The sequence below is a fragment of the Schistocerca piceifrons genome, chromosome 4 (genome assembly GCF_021461385.2).
Source record: "Schistocerca piceifrons isolate TAMUIC-IGC-003096 chromosome 4, iqSchPice1.1, whole genome shotgun sequence".
Classification (NCBI taxonomy): Eukaryota; Metazoa; Arthropoda; class Insecta; order Orthoptera; family Acrididae; genus Schistocerca; species Schistocerca piceifrons.
In genome coordinates this window covers 235,552,629-235,568,589 of record NC_060141.1, presented here as the reverse complement: position 1 = coordinate 235,568,589, position 15,961 = coordinate 235,552,629, and the positions used below count along the sequence as shown (strand labels likewise).

At 44.3% G+C, this 15,961-nt stretch overlaps 1 protein-coding gene across 1 annotated transcript in view; it reads left to right on the top strand.

The window, feature by feature from the left end:
- The first annotated feature begins 320 nt into the window (after positions 1-320).
- Positions 321-15,961, top strand: part of LOC124795372 (probable cytochrome P450 301a1, mitochondrial) — a 338,959-nt gene continuing 323,318 nt past the window's right edge. The window contains exon 1 of the mRNA XM_047259378.1: positions 321-423. The gene's annotated coding sequence lies outside the window, so the exon portion shown is untranslated. The remainder of the gene's footprint in view (positions 424-15,961) is intronic.

Below are 15,961 nucleotides of genomic sequence, written 5' to 3'. Positions count from 1 at the left end.
CTGGAACGTCGAAGAATGGAGGATGACAAACGCCAGAGACGTAAACTCCTCCAGGCTCAGCCACGTCCTCCACCTTCCATTAGCTGTAATGTCTGTGGCCGCCAGTTCCACGCTAGGATTGGATTGCTAAGCCATCAACGACACTTCCACGCCTGAACCGTGACAAAGGAAATCTCAGGAGAGAAATGAAAACTCGGATATGAGTATGAGCCGACGACGGTACCATTATTCGCGTGACAGTCGTGGGCAGAGCGCTGCAGCCCCCTTCTCGGTCCGCGTCGCGGGACCGTTACGTCACAGCTGCCTTGTCATCCAATAGCCGGCACAGCCAAGTATCTCAAGGCAGCACCAGCGCCGCGCAGCTGTCAGTAATCGCCGAGCTCGCCACTGGCGCGAGGTTACTGCCTGCGTTATTGCGACCAGGTGAGAAGGCCGGCGCAAGTTTTGCTCAACGGGTGTTAAGCCTAGTTTACACGACGACACTAGGTTGCAAGCAACTGCGCTACCGCCACTGCGCATGCGCACCGTGCGTTTGCGCAACTCCTCGGTGAAACAACGCTTTCGGCGTGTCCCAACGTTGGCGACACCAGTTGCATGAGTTTTGAGGTTATGTATGTTCGCTTTTTGGATAGCTATGCTTTGCATAGGTGTTCGTGGGATTTCAGTGATGCTAATTACAAAAATAAGCAACATATTGCTGCTCCTGATACCTTCACGTGCGATCAGAACACAGATAGGTTGACAATATCTGAGCTGCAGGGCAAAAATTTTTGAATTAGGAGCAAATATACAACTGAATTACGAAAAATACAAGCAAAAGCAATTCTAGCTGTAGAAATGCTCTTGTCTACAAGACTAAAATCCCACCGTTCGAGTTGACTGACTTTTTTTTTTTAAGGAATATTGGTTGACAAGAGGGAAGGCTACACAAATCAATGAGCTACATTCTTTATTCAATATTCACCTATTTAAACGTCGCAGTAGTGCTCCCCATTCACATATGTTTGAATTTTCAAATATTGCCACTGTACAGATCTACCTTCAAGAGAGTAGTTTGTAAACCATTCTCTTCGTAATGCGGCCTGCTTCGAATGATTACTGCTGTTAACGTTGGTAATTATTACTGTTAATGTTAATAATTGTTGGTGTTAATGAAAAAGCGTCATCACCAACTAAAACCGCGTCTTACAGCATGCCGAGTGTTCTCGATTGTAATGCACGCAATGTGATATGAAATTTCAGTTCTGGCGACAGTGCTTCACGCATTACAGTATCTTTATTCCTTATCGCGTAATTATCTCTATTTAGAAGAAACGTTAACTGTTCTGGTGACATTCTAAGATAATTAAAAGAGCTTCTTGGGTCTTCCATTACAAGTTATTTCAGCAAGGAGGCTGAGCAACCGAGTTGACGTCTTTTATTCATCTAGTCAAGAATCGAAACACGATTCTTATTTTTTTTCTTATGTAGCGATTCCAACCAACAAGCTTTAACTCCGTCACAACTCGGGCGACGTGCAGCTGCCAAAACTTTCATTTCAGACACGACTCAGGAACCCACGAAACGACGAAACTGAAGTGTATACTGGTTTCGCCATGTCTACAGTCGAACATGAAACCATTTGCGTGCAACACATTCCAAGCAACGAGTGGCGCAACCCAATGTCGTCGTGTAAACTAGGCTTTAGATTAACAGAAGCCAGTACGTTACAATGGACAGTGGATGCTCTACAGAGGCTGGTGTGCCTCAAGGAAGCGTAATAGAACCTCTGTTCCTAGTATAGATAAGCGATGTATCAGATAGGATCAGCAGCACTGTAAGATTTAGTGTACAGGAACGTATTTCTGTTGAACGATCGTAAGCAATTGCAGAAACACTTGGACAAAGTTTGCATTTGGTGTAGTGAATTGTAGTTGTATATAAAAGTGGCTAAACGTAACGTAAAACCTATAACAAAGAGATATAACCCGACAGTGTAAGTTTTCAAGTTTAGTGGTGACATCTTGGGCATATCACATCGTTTAAATGTTTATGGGTAATAGTGAAAATCGTTGTAAATGGGGTGCTGACGTAAAATCGGTATTAGGGAAGGCGAACTGAACATGACTCTGAGAAAATGCAGTGCATCTCTAAAGGAGATTGTATACAAGACGCGTGTGCGACCAATTCGAGAATATTGTTCCAGCGTTTAGAGTTCTTATCAAGTAGACATGGCAACAGGCATCGAAAGATTTTGGAGGCGCCCTGCTAACATCGTAATAGGTCGGTTTAGACCATACTAAAGGATCGTGGAGTATAAACGGGTTACAGTTACAAAAAGATAACCAGTTCTCTTGAAATCTTGTTGCGTAAGATTCTGTCTCTCCCGCACGTGTAATGAGAAGAAGATAAGAGGGATTATGCCGCTTGTCGAAACATTTGTACAGTCATTTCTTCCCTCGCTCAACACATGAAGGGAATAGAAAAGAAAATCGATAACGTCGACCCATTCCCTCTACCACGCACATCACAGCATCTTGCGGAGTATACATGTAAATGTAAATGTTGGAGAAAGGGAGATTATCAACACTACAGAGAAACTCGCCCGTCTCATTGGAACTTAAAGGGAATAATATAAACCAAATTTCCCAACAACATAACATTGCACCATTTACATTCTTCTTTATTCTTTCTCTAACTGAATCCTCGTAATAAACTGACTCTCAATTTCAAGTGCTGTGCATAGATAAGACGATAGGTGTTTCTGTATGTGGTGTTCTGAACTTTAGTACACCAGTTCATTACACGCCATTGCTGAAACAGAGTAAAAGTTGTGAACAATTAATTTCAACTAAAATACTGCAACAGAAATATTTCGTATTTAGAGAATGAGGAAATTAAGGGTGAAATAAAATGGGCAGCCTTTTTTGTGTATCTTGGAACCATTTCTTAAAAACAATATCAAACCTATTCAGGCCGAATAAACTGAAAAGGCATTTCGTTCTATCGATAAACTGCGACAAAAGTATGCACACAGCTTCTCCAACCTTAAAAGCTATGAGGATTTCATCACCTTCAATACTGTGAAGCAAATCTCTTCTATTGGAAGCTCTTTGCATTTCATATTCTGAGATGTGCTATTTGGGACCAAAACAATAAAAAACGTCCAGTAAATCTGGGCTCTAAGGTACATACTTCAAAAGCTATGAACACATGTTCATCTTCGCTTCTGCGAAAAACATCTCTTCTACCGACCAAGTGCCCATAGCTCTTAAGGTGTGCATTTTAGAGACCAAGCTTTCTAGACCTTTTTGTTTTGAATTATGATTCCTGTCATATCCCTGAATACTGACCACTCTTCCTGCGACTGCCGATACATGTAAGAGTAGTTAAAGCCGCTGTGTAGGACAGACAGGCCGAGAGATTCTCAAAATTTCAGTTGCCAAACTGTCACTGTACAAATATAGCCAAAGTATGCGTATTACACTGTTGTCACCTTATTATGTGACCACCTGCCAAAAGTCTGAATAACCAGCTTTTCCAATGTGGAAGACTGCGAGACCTGCAGGAATAAAGTCTGGAAGGATGTGGAACCAAGCCAACTCCAGTGTGTGGCACGCTGATGTAGATTTCTTGGTAGTGTGTAAACAGTGGAAACAGCCTGATTGACGTTTAATGAACGAAGTAAGAGCGTATGGACTGTCAGAACAATTCTGTGATTGGATTGAAGAGTTCCTGGATAACAGAACGCAGCATGTCATTCTCAATGGAGAGAAGTCTTCCGAAGTAAGAGTGATTTCAGGTGTGCCGCAGGGGAGTGTCGTAGGACCGTTGCTATTCACAATATACATAAATGACCTTGTGGATGACATTGGAAGTTCACTGAGGCTTTTTGCGGATGATGCTGTGGTATATCGAGAGGTTGTAACAATGGAAAATTGTTCTGAAATGCAGGAGGATCTGCAGCGAATTGACGCATGGTGCAGGGAATGGCAATTGAATCTGAATGTAGACAAGTGTAATGTGCTGCGAATACATAGAAAGAAAGATCCCTTATCATTTAGCTACAATAAAGCAGGTCAGCAACTGGAAGCAGTTGATTCTATAAATTTTCTGGGGGTAGGCATTAGGAGTGATTTAAAATGGAATGATCATATAAAGTTGATCGTCGGTAAAGCAGATGCAAGACTGAGATTCATTGGAAGGAACCATGGGGAAGTGCAATCCGAAAACAAAGGAAGTAGGTTACAGTACACTTATTCGCCCACTGCTTGAATATTGCTCACCAGTGAGGGATCCGTACCAGATAGGGTTGATAGAAGAGATAGAGAAGATCCAACGGAGAGCAGCGCGCTTCGTTACAGGATCATTTAGTAATCGCGAAAGCTTTACGGAGATGATAGATAAACTCCAGTGGAAGACTGCAGGAGAGACGCTCAGTAGCTTGGTTGAAGTTTCGAGAACATACTTTCACTGAGGAGTGAAGCAGTATATTGCTCCCTCCTACGTATATCTGGCGAAGAGACCATGAGGATAAAATCAGAGAGATTAGAGCCCACACAGAGGCATACCGACAATCTTTCTTTCCACGAACAATACGAGACTGGAATAGAAGGGAGAACCGATAGAGGTACTCAAAGTACCCTCCGCCACACACCGCCAGGTGGCTTGCGGAGTATGGATGTAGATGCAGATGTAGATTGAGGTGGTCTCATAGATTCTCGGCTGGGTTTAAATAAATGGAGTTTGGTGGTTAGGGGATGCTCTCTGAACCACGCATGTACAACGCGAGATGTGTGACAAGTTGCATTGTCCTGCTCGTAGATGACCCTGTGCTGAGGATAAACAAACTGCATGTAGGGCTGGATATGATCCCCAAGGCTAAATGCTTACTTATGTTGATCCATTGTGCCTTCCACAATGGCGATATCACACATGGAATGCCCTCAGGCCATGGGTCTCTCCGACGATTGTTGCAGGATGTTTGCTTTCAGACGTTTTACACGGTACATGCCAATGAACATCTGTCCGATGGAGCATAAAACGCGATTTATCTGAAAAGGCCACCTGTCTCCACTTACTGGATTTCTGGTTGCGGTGTTGGTGTGCAAATTCCGACCCTCATCGCCTATTAAAAGCAGTCAGCATGGGTGCATCAACCTGGCACCTGCTGTGGAGGCTTACACATAGCACAGTTTGCTGAACGGTCGTTGAGGAGACAATATCGGTAGCCCCTTGGTTCATCTGGGCGGTCAATTGCTCGACAGTTATTCGTCTACTCGCCTGTACACATCTCTGCAGCCGTCATTCATCATTGTCATCTGTGGCCTGTGGTGCACCAAAGTTGCCTTGGTGCTGGTTTTGGATAGTGTCATTTTGGCATGTGCAGTATGCTTTAACCAAAGTGGCACGTGAACAGTTAACAAACTGGAGCATGTGTAAAAAAATTCGACACACTTACAATAGCTAAGTGACATATTTTTTTAAATATGCACTGCAGGTCATTGAAAATGCAGCATCTTGAATGGCAACCAAAAACTGCCAACCTGTCATGAATTGTACTAAATGTTTGCATTTGCAAAGGATTAGCATTCCAGCACAACCGTACACAGTAGGTGGCAGAAATGCCATCTACATTTTCTACGCAAAAAAGGATTATGAAGCACGTTCCCCATTAGTAAACTGCAACTGCGGCAGGTTTGTGTCCCAAAGTTGGTTGGTCGGCGTCCCACGACTGCCATGCAAATACGGTATCGATGGGATGGGTCGAGGAGAGCCATACTCAAGGCCATGCAGTAACTCAGCTGCCTGCTGCGACTAGCACTCGAGGCGACGGACATGACTGACATGTTAAGGCCGGTGACTGTGAACTATCTTGATCTTTCAACAAGATAACATGAGACCATATTTTTCTCGTGCTGTCCTGACTTGTCTTGATACGAAGGGTGTCCGAATGTTGACCCACTGAGCACATCCACCAGATCTCTCACTTACTGAAAACCTCTGGTCATGGATTGCCAATTGACTGGTGTGCCACTACACTCAATCTACTACTGTTGTCTAACGCTGGCACAGAGTTGAATCAGTGTGAAATGACATACCCACATCTATATCGAAGCTCAGTTTGAGTTGATACGTAGCCGGCTTAGAACCATTGTTCCAAACAGAGATGGGATCCCTGTGTACTAAATTTCGCACTCTGTATATCCCTAAGTTATCTGTAAATTTAATCATGTACGGTTATTAAGGCTCTGTATACCTCAAAGTAAGTGAAACTTCGTGATTTATTATCGTTCCTGCTGTTGCATTTATTACACTGTTGGATGTTTTCAACTTAATTGAAGATGACTAAGTAACTACACACATCAAATGGTTCAAATGGCTCTGAGCACTATGGGACTTAACATCTGTGGTCATCAGTCCCCTAGAACTTAGAACTACTTAAACCTAACTAACCTAAGGCCATCACACACATCCATGCCCGAAGCAGGATTCGAACCTGCGACCGTAGCAGTCGCGCAGTGCCGGACTGTGCGCCTAGAACCGCTAGACCACCGCGGCCGGCAACTACACACATCAAAAAAAGTTTTGCATCACCTCGGTTTCGAGAGTTCCGGAACTTGTACAGAAAAATTGGAATAGAGATCAACACAAACATCATTTCCACCCTTTTTATTGCTCATTAAAACCACAGTTTGCATGTTGTAACACCATACAGCGGTACCTTCAGAGGTGGTGGTCCAGATTTGTGTACGCACTGGTACCGCTAATACCCAGCAGCACGTCTTCTTGCATTGATGCATGCCTGTATTCGTCGTGGCATACTGTCCACAAGTTCATCAATGCACTGTTGGTCCAGATTGTCCCACTCCTCAACGGCGATTCGGCGTAGATCCCTCAGAGTAGTTGATGTGTCACGTCGTCCATAAACAGCCCTTTTCAATCTATCTCAGGCATTTTTGATAGGGTTCATGTCTGGAGAACATGCTGGCCACTCTAGTCGAGCGAAGTCGTTATCCTGAAGGAAGTTATTCAGAAGATGTGCACGATGGGGGCGCGAATTGTCGTCCATGAAGACGAATGCCTCGCCGATATGCTGCCGATATGGTTGCACTATCGTTTGGAGGATGACATTCACGTATCATACAGCCGTTACGGCGCATTCCATGACCAGCAGCGGCATACGTCGGTCCTACATAATTCGACCCTAAAACAGCAGAGAACCTCGACCTTGCTGGACTTGCTGGACAGTGTGTCTAAGGTGTTCAGCCTGACCGGGTTGCCTCCAAACACGTCTCCGACGATTGTCTGGTTGGGGGCATATTTGGCACTCATCGGTGAAGAGAACGTGATGCCAATCCTGAGCAGTCTATTCGGCATGTTGTTGGGCCCATCTGTACCGCGCTGCATGGTGTCATCGTTGCAAAGATGGACCTCGTCATGGACGTCGGGAGTGAAGGCGCGTATCATACACCCTTTTGCGCACAGTTTGAGTCGTAACATGATGTCCTGTGGCTGCGCTGAAAGCATTATTCAACACGGTGGCGTTGCTGTCAGTGTTCCTTCGAGCCATAATCCGTAGGTAGCAGTTATCCACTGCACTTGTAGCCCTTGGGTGGCCTGAGCGAGGCATGTCATCGACAGTTCCTGTCTCTCTGTATCTCCTCGATGTCCGAAAAACATTGCTTTGGGTCACCCCGAGACGCCTGGGCACTTCCCCGTTGAGAGCCCTTCCTAGCACAAAGTAACTATGCGGACGCTGCTACATTTGCTCTTACACAACTACACAGCATGAAGAAGTGCGAGATCGTGTCATGGTTGTCTGTGAGACCAACTGAAATTCAGAAGTACCTCTATGTTTACATGGAGTATGCGGTGTAGTTTGTGTTTATGTTTTTCTAGATGCGCACGAGAGGGAGAGGACGGGACTCAGTATCAGACTGTAGATAATAGTCCACGCAACTACATCTACGCCTATAGTGCTGAAGCTACCCTACGCTTTGTGTATAAGGGTGCTTCCCCAATTCTTGTTATAGTCGCGAATGGTGCATGGCAAGAACGGCTGTTGCTAAAGCGTCAGGATGAGCTGTAATTTCTCTGCACGACTCTCCTTGAAACATACACTCTCGGAATTTGAACAGTAAACCCGACCGTGATAGAAAATGGCTCTCTTGTAGCGTCTACTATATTTATTTGAGCATCTCCGTGACTGTTCCATGAAATTTCGGGCGAACTGCCGGAAGTGTGTAGTTCGCTGATACGATATTTAGGTGCAGAGTCTCCTGGCCATGTTCAGATATATACGAGACATCTGTATATACCAGTATGGTTAGAAAACTCTGCACTGAAATATCGTGCCAGTGCGTTACAGACATCCAGCAGTTTGCCCGAAATTTCACTGGACACTCCGTATGCGGGGAAAGATTTTTTTTTCTTTTAATTCTAGGTTTCGGAAATATTGACCATACAACTATCAATAGTTGTACCTGTACAGAGTTAACGAAACTTTGAGCTAAAGCAAAATAACAGAATGACCTTAGCTCTGTGGACAGTGTGCAAGTCCTCACGAGTGTAGTTTATTCGAGTTTTTTTCAATTGTGTGGGTGTATGTGAACACCACACTACTCCTCTTCATTTACTGCCTGATAAAATTACGCAGCGGATATTGGATAGCGTGAGAAATAAATTAGCTTTGTGACATTCAACCAAAGGCTTGGGATGTTGACAAATAATATCCGTAATTTGTTTCTACAAACTTACTGAAAAATTACACAGCTGACCAAAATAACTGCTTGAAATTCGGTGAGTGGTTCTTTCGCCCTTGAGAACATAGACAAATATAAATGATGATCGGTACTAGTTACTTGAAGGAGAGGTACTACACTACCGGCCATTAAAATTGCTACACCAAGAAGAAATGCAGATGATAAACGGGTATTCATAGGACAAATATATTATACTAGAAATGACATGTGATTACATTTTCACGCAGTTTGGGTGCATAGATCCTGAGAAATCAGCACCCAGAAGAACCACCTCTGGCCGTAATTACGGTCTTGATACGCCTGGGCATTGAGTCAAACAGAGCTGGGACGGCGTGTACAGGCACAGCTGCCCATGCAGCTTCAACACGATACCACAGTTCATCAAGAGTAGTGACTGGCGTATTGTGACGAGCCAGTTGCTCGGCCACCATTGACCAGACGTTTTCATTTGGTGAGTGATCTGGAGAACGTGCTGGCCAGGGCAGCAGTCAAACATTTTCTGTATCCAGAAAAGCCCGTACAGGACTTGCAACATGCGATCGTGCATTATCCTGCTGAAATGTAGGGTTTCGCAGGGATCGAATGAAGGGTAGAGCCACGGGTCGTAACACATCTGAAATGTAACGTCCACTGTTCAAAGTGCCGTCAATGCGAACAAGAGGTGACCGAGACGTGTAATTAGTGGCACCCCATACAATCACGCCGGGTGATACGCCAGTATGGCGATGATGAATACACGCTTCCAATGTGCGTTCACCGCGATGTCGCCAAACACGGATGCGACCATCATGATGCTGTAAACAGAACCTGGATTCATCCGAAAAAATGACGTTTTGCCATTCGTGCACCCAGGTTTGTCGTTGGGTACACCATCGCAGGCGCTCCTTTCTGTGATGCAGCGTGAAAGGTAACCGCAGGCATGGTCTCCGAGCTGATTGTCCATGCTGCTGCAAACGTCGTCGAACTGTTCGTGCAGATGGTTGTTGTCTTGCAAACGTCCCCATCTGTTGACTCAGGGATCGAGACGTGGCTGCACGATCCGCTACAGCCATGAGGGTAAGATGCCTTTGATCTCGACTACTAGTGATACGAGGCCGTTGGGATGCAGCACGGCGTTCCGTATTACCCCCCTGAACCCACCGATTCCATATTCTATACGATAAACCGCAATCGCGATACGCTACAATCCGACCTTTATCAAAGTCGGAAATGTGATGGTACGCATTTCTCCTCCTTACACGAGGCATCACAACAACGTTTCATCAGGCAACGCCGGTCAACTGCTGTTTGTGTATGAGAAATCGGTCGGAAACTTTCCTCGTGTCAGCACTTTGTAGGTGTCGCCACCGGCGCGAACCTTGTGTGAATGCTCTGAAAAGCTAATCACTTGCATATCACAGCATCTTTTTCCTGTCGGTTAAATTTTACGTCTGTAGTACGTCATCCTCGTGGTGTAGCAATTTTAATGGCTAGTAGTGTATGTTTAATGAATTTCATTCATTTTGAACAAACAAAAAAGGGAGTACGTTGATCATGTTTCAGCGACACTGCTGAGTGAATGGTGAAAACAAGCAACAATTAGTCAAAAACGAAAATTAACTTAATTAATTGGTTAACGACTGTTTTTAAAGCAAGGGAAATGGAATGGAATGACCAGTTTTCCTACTGTCCATTTACAAAGAAGTGCCCTACGAAGATCAACTGAAGCGTGACCAGAGGTGAGCAATGAATCTACACCATGGTTTCCTAAACTGCCGGACCTGTATCAAGCATGAGTGCTGCGTCATCGTGGCTGCGTCACGTGGTGTGATGGCATGGGTCATGTGCTGCCGGATGGGTCTGTTTGGACAGACATGTATGGTGGTTGGTGGCGAAAATGTGACTAAGCCTGCTCTACATGGGTCGAAAAAATGCTGAACATTCTACACATTCAGAAATTTGAATCAGACGTTAATCAAATCCTATATCTAACGACAAATTTGAATCTAACAAAGCAGGAGGTTAAAAATAAATCTATCTGCATGGCTGAACACTAAGACAGAAGGTCATTCCACAATTCCAAGTACCAAGCAGAAGTTGTCCATGACTGCAAGCCAAGGCAGAGGTTATCCTGCACTCGCATATGCAATGTGATAGGGAGTGGGTGATGAGTGGAATGATACTGGGCCACAAATTTATTAACATATTTATTAAAAACATACCAGTTTATTAAAACACAGAAATTGATGCAAGACAATCTGAGCAAATACCGCCAGAAGTAATTAATTTCCAACAACAGAAATGTTGTAGATACGAGGGCTATTCGGAAAGTAAAGTTCTATCGGAAACGGAATGAAAACCACAGCCAAATCTAAAATTTTTTATTCGCAACAGTTAGCTACACCTTCCAGCTACCTGTCTAAATAGTCGCCGCTCCGACTTAGACATTTGTCGTGGCGTTGTACAGACTTTCCGTCACAGAGAGCAGCCGCCTGTACTTTCCGTCAATTCTCTACGCTGGTCTGTCGTTCGTTGTTTGCGTCAAAATGTTGTCTTTGTAGCCAGCAGTTCATGTGAGCAGAGATGAACAACGGAGGGAGCCAATTAAGGGCTGTGTAGTGGGTGAGCAAACACTTTCCATCGAAAACGCTGCAGGAGCATTTTCATTGCCCCTGCAGAATGCGGTTGAAAATTGTCTTGAAGAAAGAGACACATGACATTTATGTTATGTGCGCAGTATAGCTTCAGGAGAAATCTCTTTCCAGATCGACATACTTGGCGGGAGACACTGTTGTTTTAGGCATTTCTACGTGATCACTTTGCTCTCTGAACTCAAAAGACGGACGTGAAGCAATCGACAGGCACACTAAAGACACTGCCCAACACATCTGTGCAAAGTTCCATTGGATTTTCACAGTGGTTTTCATTTCGCGCCTGATTGAATCTTGCTTGCCGAATACACCTCGTATTACAAAATGGCTCTGAGCACTATGGGACTTAACTGCTGTGGTCATCAGTCCCCTAGAACTCAGAACCACTTAAACCTAACTAACCTAAGGACAGCACACACATCCATGCCCAAGGCAGGATTCGAACCTGCGACCGTAGCGGTCGCGCGGTTCCAGACTGTAGCGCTTAGAACCGCTCGGCCACCCCGGCCGGCCCTCGTATTACATAACTTTCGGAAATGACTGAATTAAATAAAAAAAATATTTTTTGAGAACATTAAGTTAAAAAAGTTTTATGGATGCTCTGCACTGTGATCTAATCAGATCACAAGTCCATAAAACTGACCTGCATATTCTTCATTACAAGTTTCAAAAACATATTGTTAATAGCTAACAGGTCATTAGAGTCAGCCATCCACTATCAAGTGACTGCAGATAATTAGAAGGAGGAGCACTTGTTCTAAGCAAGTGGAATAACCTGACAAAATGAAATTCAAAGTCTGATACAAGTGGGAGTTGCAAAGTCAACCAGTTTCTCTTTCTTCACTGAAGTATGGTTCAATCACTACTAAAGAGGTAGACACTCTCAGTAAAGGCATTTATCGTATCCAGGAGTCTTTAGCTGGACCCAAAATATAAACAACAGATACGTCAAGCTATCCTGTAACACATAGACCACTACTTAAGAATTTTCAATTAATACGCAAATAGACACTGTAAATACACTTGAAAAAGGCGAACGTTGCGTGTGAAGCACCTAATTGCAAAATAAATAACAGATTTTAATTGTAGGTGCGGCCAAGCTTAGTCAGACAGCTCGAATACCACTGCTTTAGTCACACACATTCCGAGAAACGTAAGTTGAGAGAGATCATTTAAATTATTCATGAATGAAGATGTTTGTATGTCACGATGGATAACCAAGATGGCGAAATAGAAGAGCCACTGTGCGACACAACATTATCATGCACACGGTAATCGCATGCTCACAAGAATTTCTTGCAGATGGAAGAGTAACTAGACGAGTTTGCTAAGAGTCAGGAGCCAACGGATGCTATTCACCGGATGCCCATGCACCCGGTTCTTAAAACTGGCAGACAACCCAACCTGGCACCACAGTGGACACAGGCTTCTTGAAAATTCAAATGCAGAGGACAAGTCGGGTTCCGTGCAGCGCGCAGAGGTAGCTTTTTCAACGACCAATCTACACGGCCCCAGGCGGCACCCGCTGACGCTGGGACTCGGTTGTTACCCTTCACGTGTATATCGAATAAAAATACTAGTTTCTGGAACTTGTGATCAGGATCAAACTGACAAGGCCAGTTTCAGTCGTATTGGAGGGCAGCGCGGAGGGTAAAAATCGCAGAGGGAGACCAAAAGATGAATACAGTAGACATATACAGAAGGATGTAGGTTGCAGTAGGTACTGGGATATGAAGAAGCTTGCACAGGATAGAGTAGCATGAAGAGCTGCATCAAACCAGTCTCAGGACTGAAGACCACAACAACAACAACAACAGCAACAATGGCATGAAGTAAGTACAAGGAAGCACAAGAAGTACTGTACAACTGGTTGCAAGGAGTTTTCCACTACCTGCAAGTGTTACCTCCTTACTGTACACACTCGATGTAAACGAGTGCCATTTGTTAGAATAATGCCCTATAACTTTGCATATATTTTTATTTTTAACTATCATTGCCTAGGTATTCATTTTGCCAATTTTTTATTAGAAACGAAAGCAAAAAATCAACTGTGTCCGCAGTGTAACACCGAAAAAATTTCATTTCCATATATTCGTGAAAACATCTTTGAAATTATGAAACAGTCGTACAAAGAAATATGCCGAATGTGTAAATATATAAGTACAGTACAGTTTGTGTACGCTGAGCGCATCTGCATCGCATGTCTACAAGACGGTTTTGTAAACGTCTCTATGTCAAAGCCTCTTCACGGTTCTGTAGATGGCTATTGGTTCAAATGGCTCTGACCCACTATGGAAACATCTGAGGTCATCAGTCCCCTAGAACGGTCGCAGGTTCGAATCCTGCCTCGGGCATGGATGTTTGTGATGTCCTTAGGTTAGTTAGGTTTAACTAGTTCTAAGTTCCAGGGGACTAATGACCTCAGCAGTTGAGTCCCATAGTGCTCAGAGCCATTTGAACCATTTGTAGCGCCTAGAACCGCTCGGCCACACCGGCCGGGAAAAGGGGGGGATATACCGTATTCGGGCAAGGTGATTCTGACTGTGTGTGTTATTTGGGGCTGTCGTGGTGTGGTGCTCGTAATTGGCAAACCACCTCACGAGCATGGTGCTGAATTCTCCTGACCAGCTTTCCGGAGACTGTTGAGACGAAATGCTGCGAGAAGCTGTACCAGAGTGTGTTTTTGCCCTACGACAACGCCCTGGAAAATTCTGCACTGGATGCAGTCATACATGCTGCTTCTTTGGACAGTGAAATTTTGGGTCATCCTCTTGTATTCTCAAGACATGTCAGGCAATGACTAATTCTTCTTTCATCAGATGAAGCATACGAGGTGCGCGAGGAAAGTAATGAGCCTGACAACACTGCGAACCGTCTGGGAACGCTGTGTTGTTCTACTTGAGTAGACCGGTGCGTTCATCCTTTCCAGATGCTCAGTCCGAGTTTCAGATCCGTATAGCGATCACGTGATTTTTGAGAGCGCCATCAGTGAAGTTGTGGTTTATTTTGTGTGTTACGAAAATGGAACAGTGCAATTTAGAACAACGTTATGCAATCAAGATTTGTGTTAAACTTCGAGAATCCGTGAGTGTGACTTTTGAAAAGTTTTAACAGGCCGATGGGGAACATTCCTTATCAAGAGCACAAGATTCGCTACACAAATCATTACTGGAAGCCCGAGAACACGTTGAAGAAGAATCTCGCTCAGGGAGACCTTCAGCTTCAAAAACCGATGGAAACGTCGAACGCGTGCGTAGTCTTATGATATCAGACCAACGTTTAACAGTAAGGATGATGGTGACGTGTTAAACCTAAACGCCTTCGCGCTACATCAAATTTTGACTTAAGATTTGCACATGTAAAAGGTTTGTGCCAAAATGGTGCCGAAAAACATCACAACTGAGCACAACGACGTTCGAAGAACCGTGTGCATTGATTTTCTTGAGAGGGCTGCGTGATCGTATTTTAAGTACGATCCAGAGATAAAGTGGCGAAGTGTGGAATGGCACACTGAGACTCCTCCTCGACGAAAAAATGGCTCGAATGATCAAATCAAAGATCAGAACAATGCTGAATTGCTTTTTAGGCAGCAGGGGTATTATAAATGAAGAATTTGTCCCTCCAGGACTAGGTGTCCACCAAGTGTTTTACAAAGATGTCCTTGAAAAGCTCAGGAAAAGGATGAATCGAGTGAGACGAGACATTGCAGACAAGTGGATGCTTCATCATGGGAGCGCCCCATGTCACACGGCCACTTCCATCACGGAGTATTTGGCTACAAATGGCATTTCTGTTGTTCCATAGGTCCCCTAATCATCTGATCTGAGTCCTTGTGGCTTTTTTGTTCTCTCGAAGTTGAAAAAGTCTCAGAAGGATGTCATTTTGGGATTCTGAAATATGTTCAGAAGAATGCGACTGACAAAGGTCCTACCAGTTGAAGCATTTCAGCGCTGGAATCTATGCCTCTAGCGGTGTATAGTTGCTGAAGGGAATTACTTTGAAGGGGACAATATTGCTGCTTCAAAAAAATGCCCTATAAATAATCGTTCGCATTACTTTCCTCACCCATCTAGTACATTGCTTGGCAGGCTTTTCGGGGATGACGACGAGGTCATTTTCGAGGTGGAACGTTTCCCGAACAGCAAAAATGGAGAATTATGCAACGTCTCCGCGAAGTACTCCATCAATGAGAAAAACTGAAACGTGAACATGTAGAGAGGCACAAACACTACCAGCAACTTTCGTGATCACAGCTTGATTTTTTCCGAGCTGATGATAAATTATTACTTTAAGCCTACCGGTACCTCTCTTCAGATGGTTTGATTCCGCAAGTGTCGACCTCGCAATCTGAAAAACTCGCTGACAGCTGACTCAGCAGCGATAGGCACGAAGAGTCGTTAACCACTTTGATAAGACGGTGTCTCTTGCTGTCTGATGGTGAATGTTTTGCGATAACAACCTCACCTTGAGAAGATACTGTGCCGTGACTGATGTGAGTCACAGGCTGGGCGGAAATGAGTGTGCATCCCTCTAATAGCATTGCACTCTCTTTACAAAGGCCATCCACAAACGGCTTTCAACTGGCTT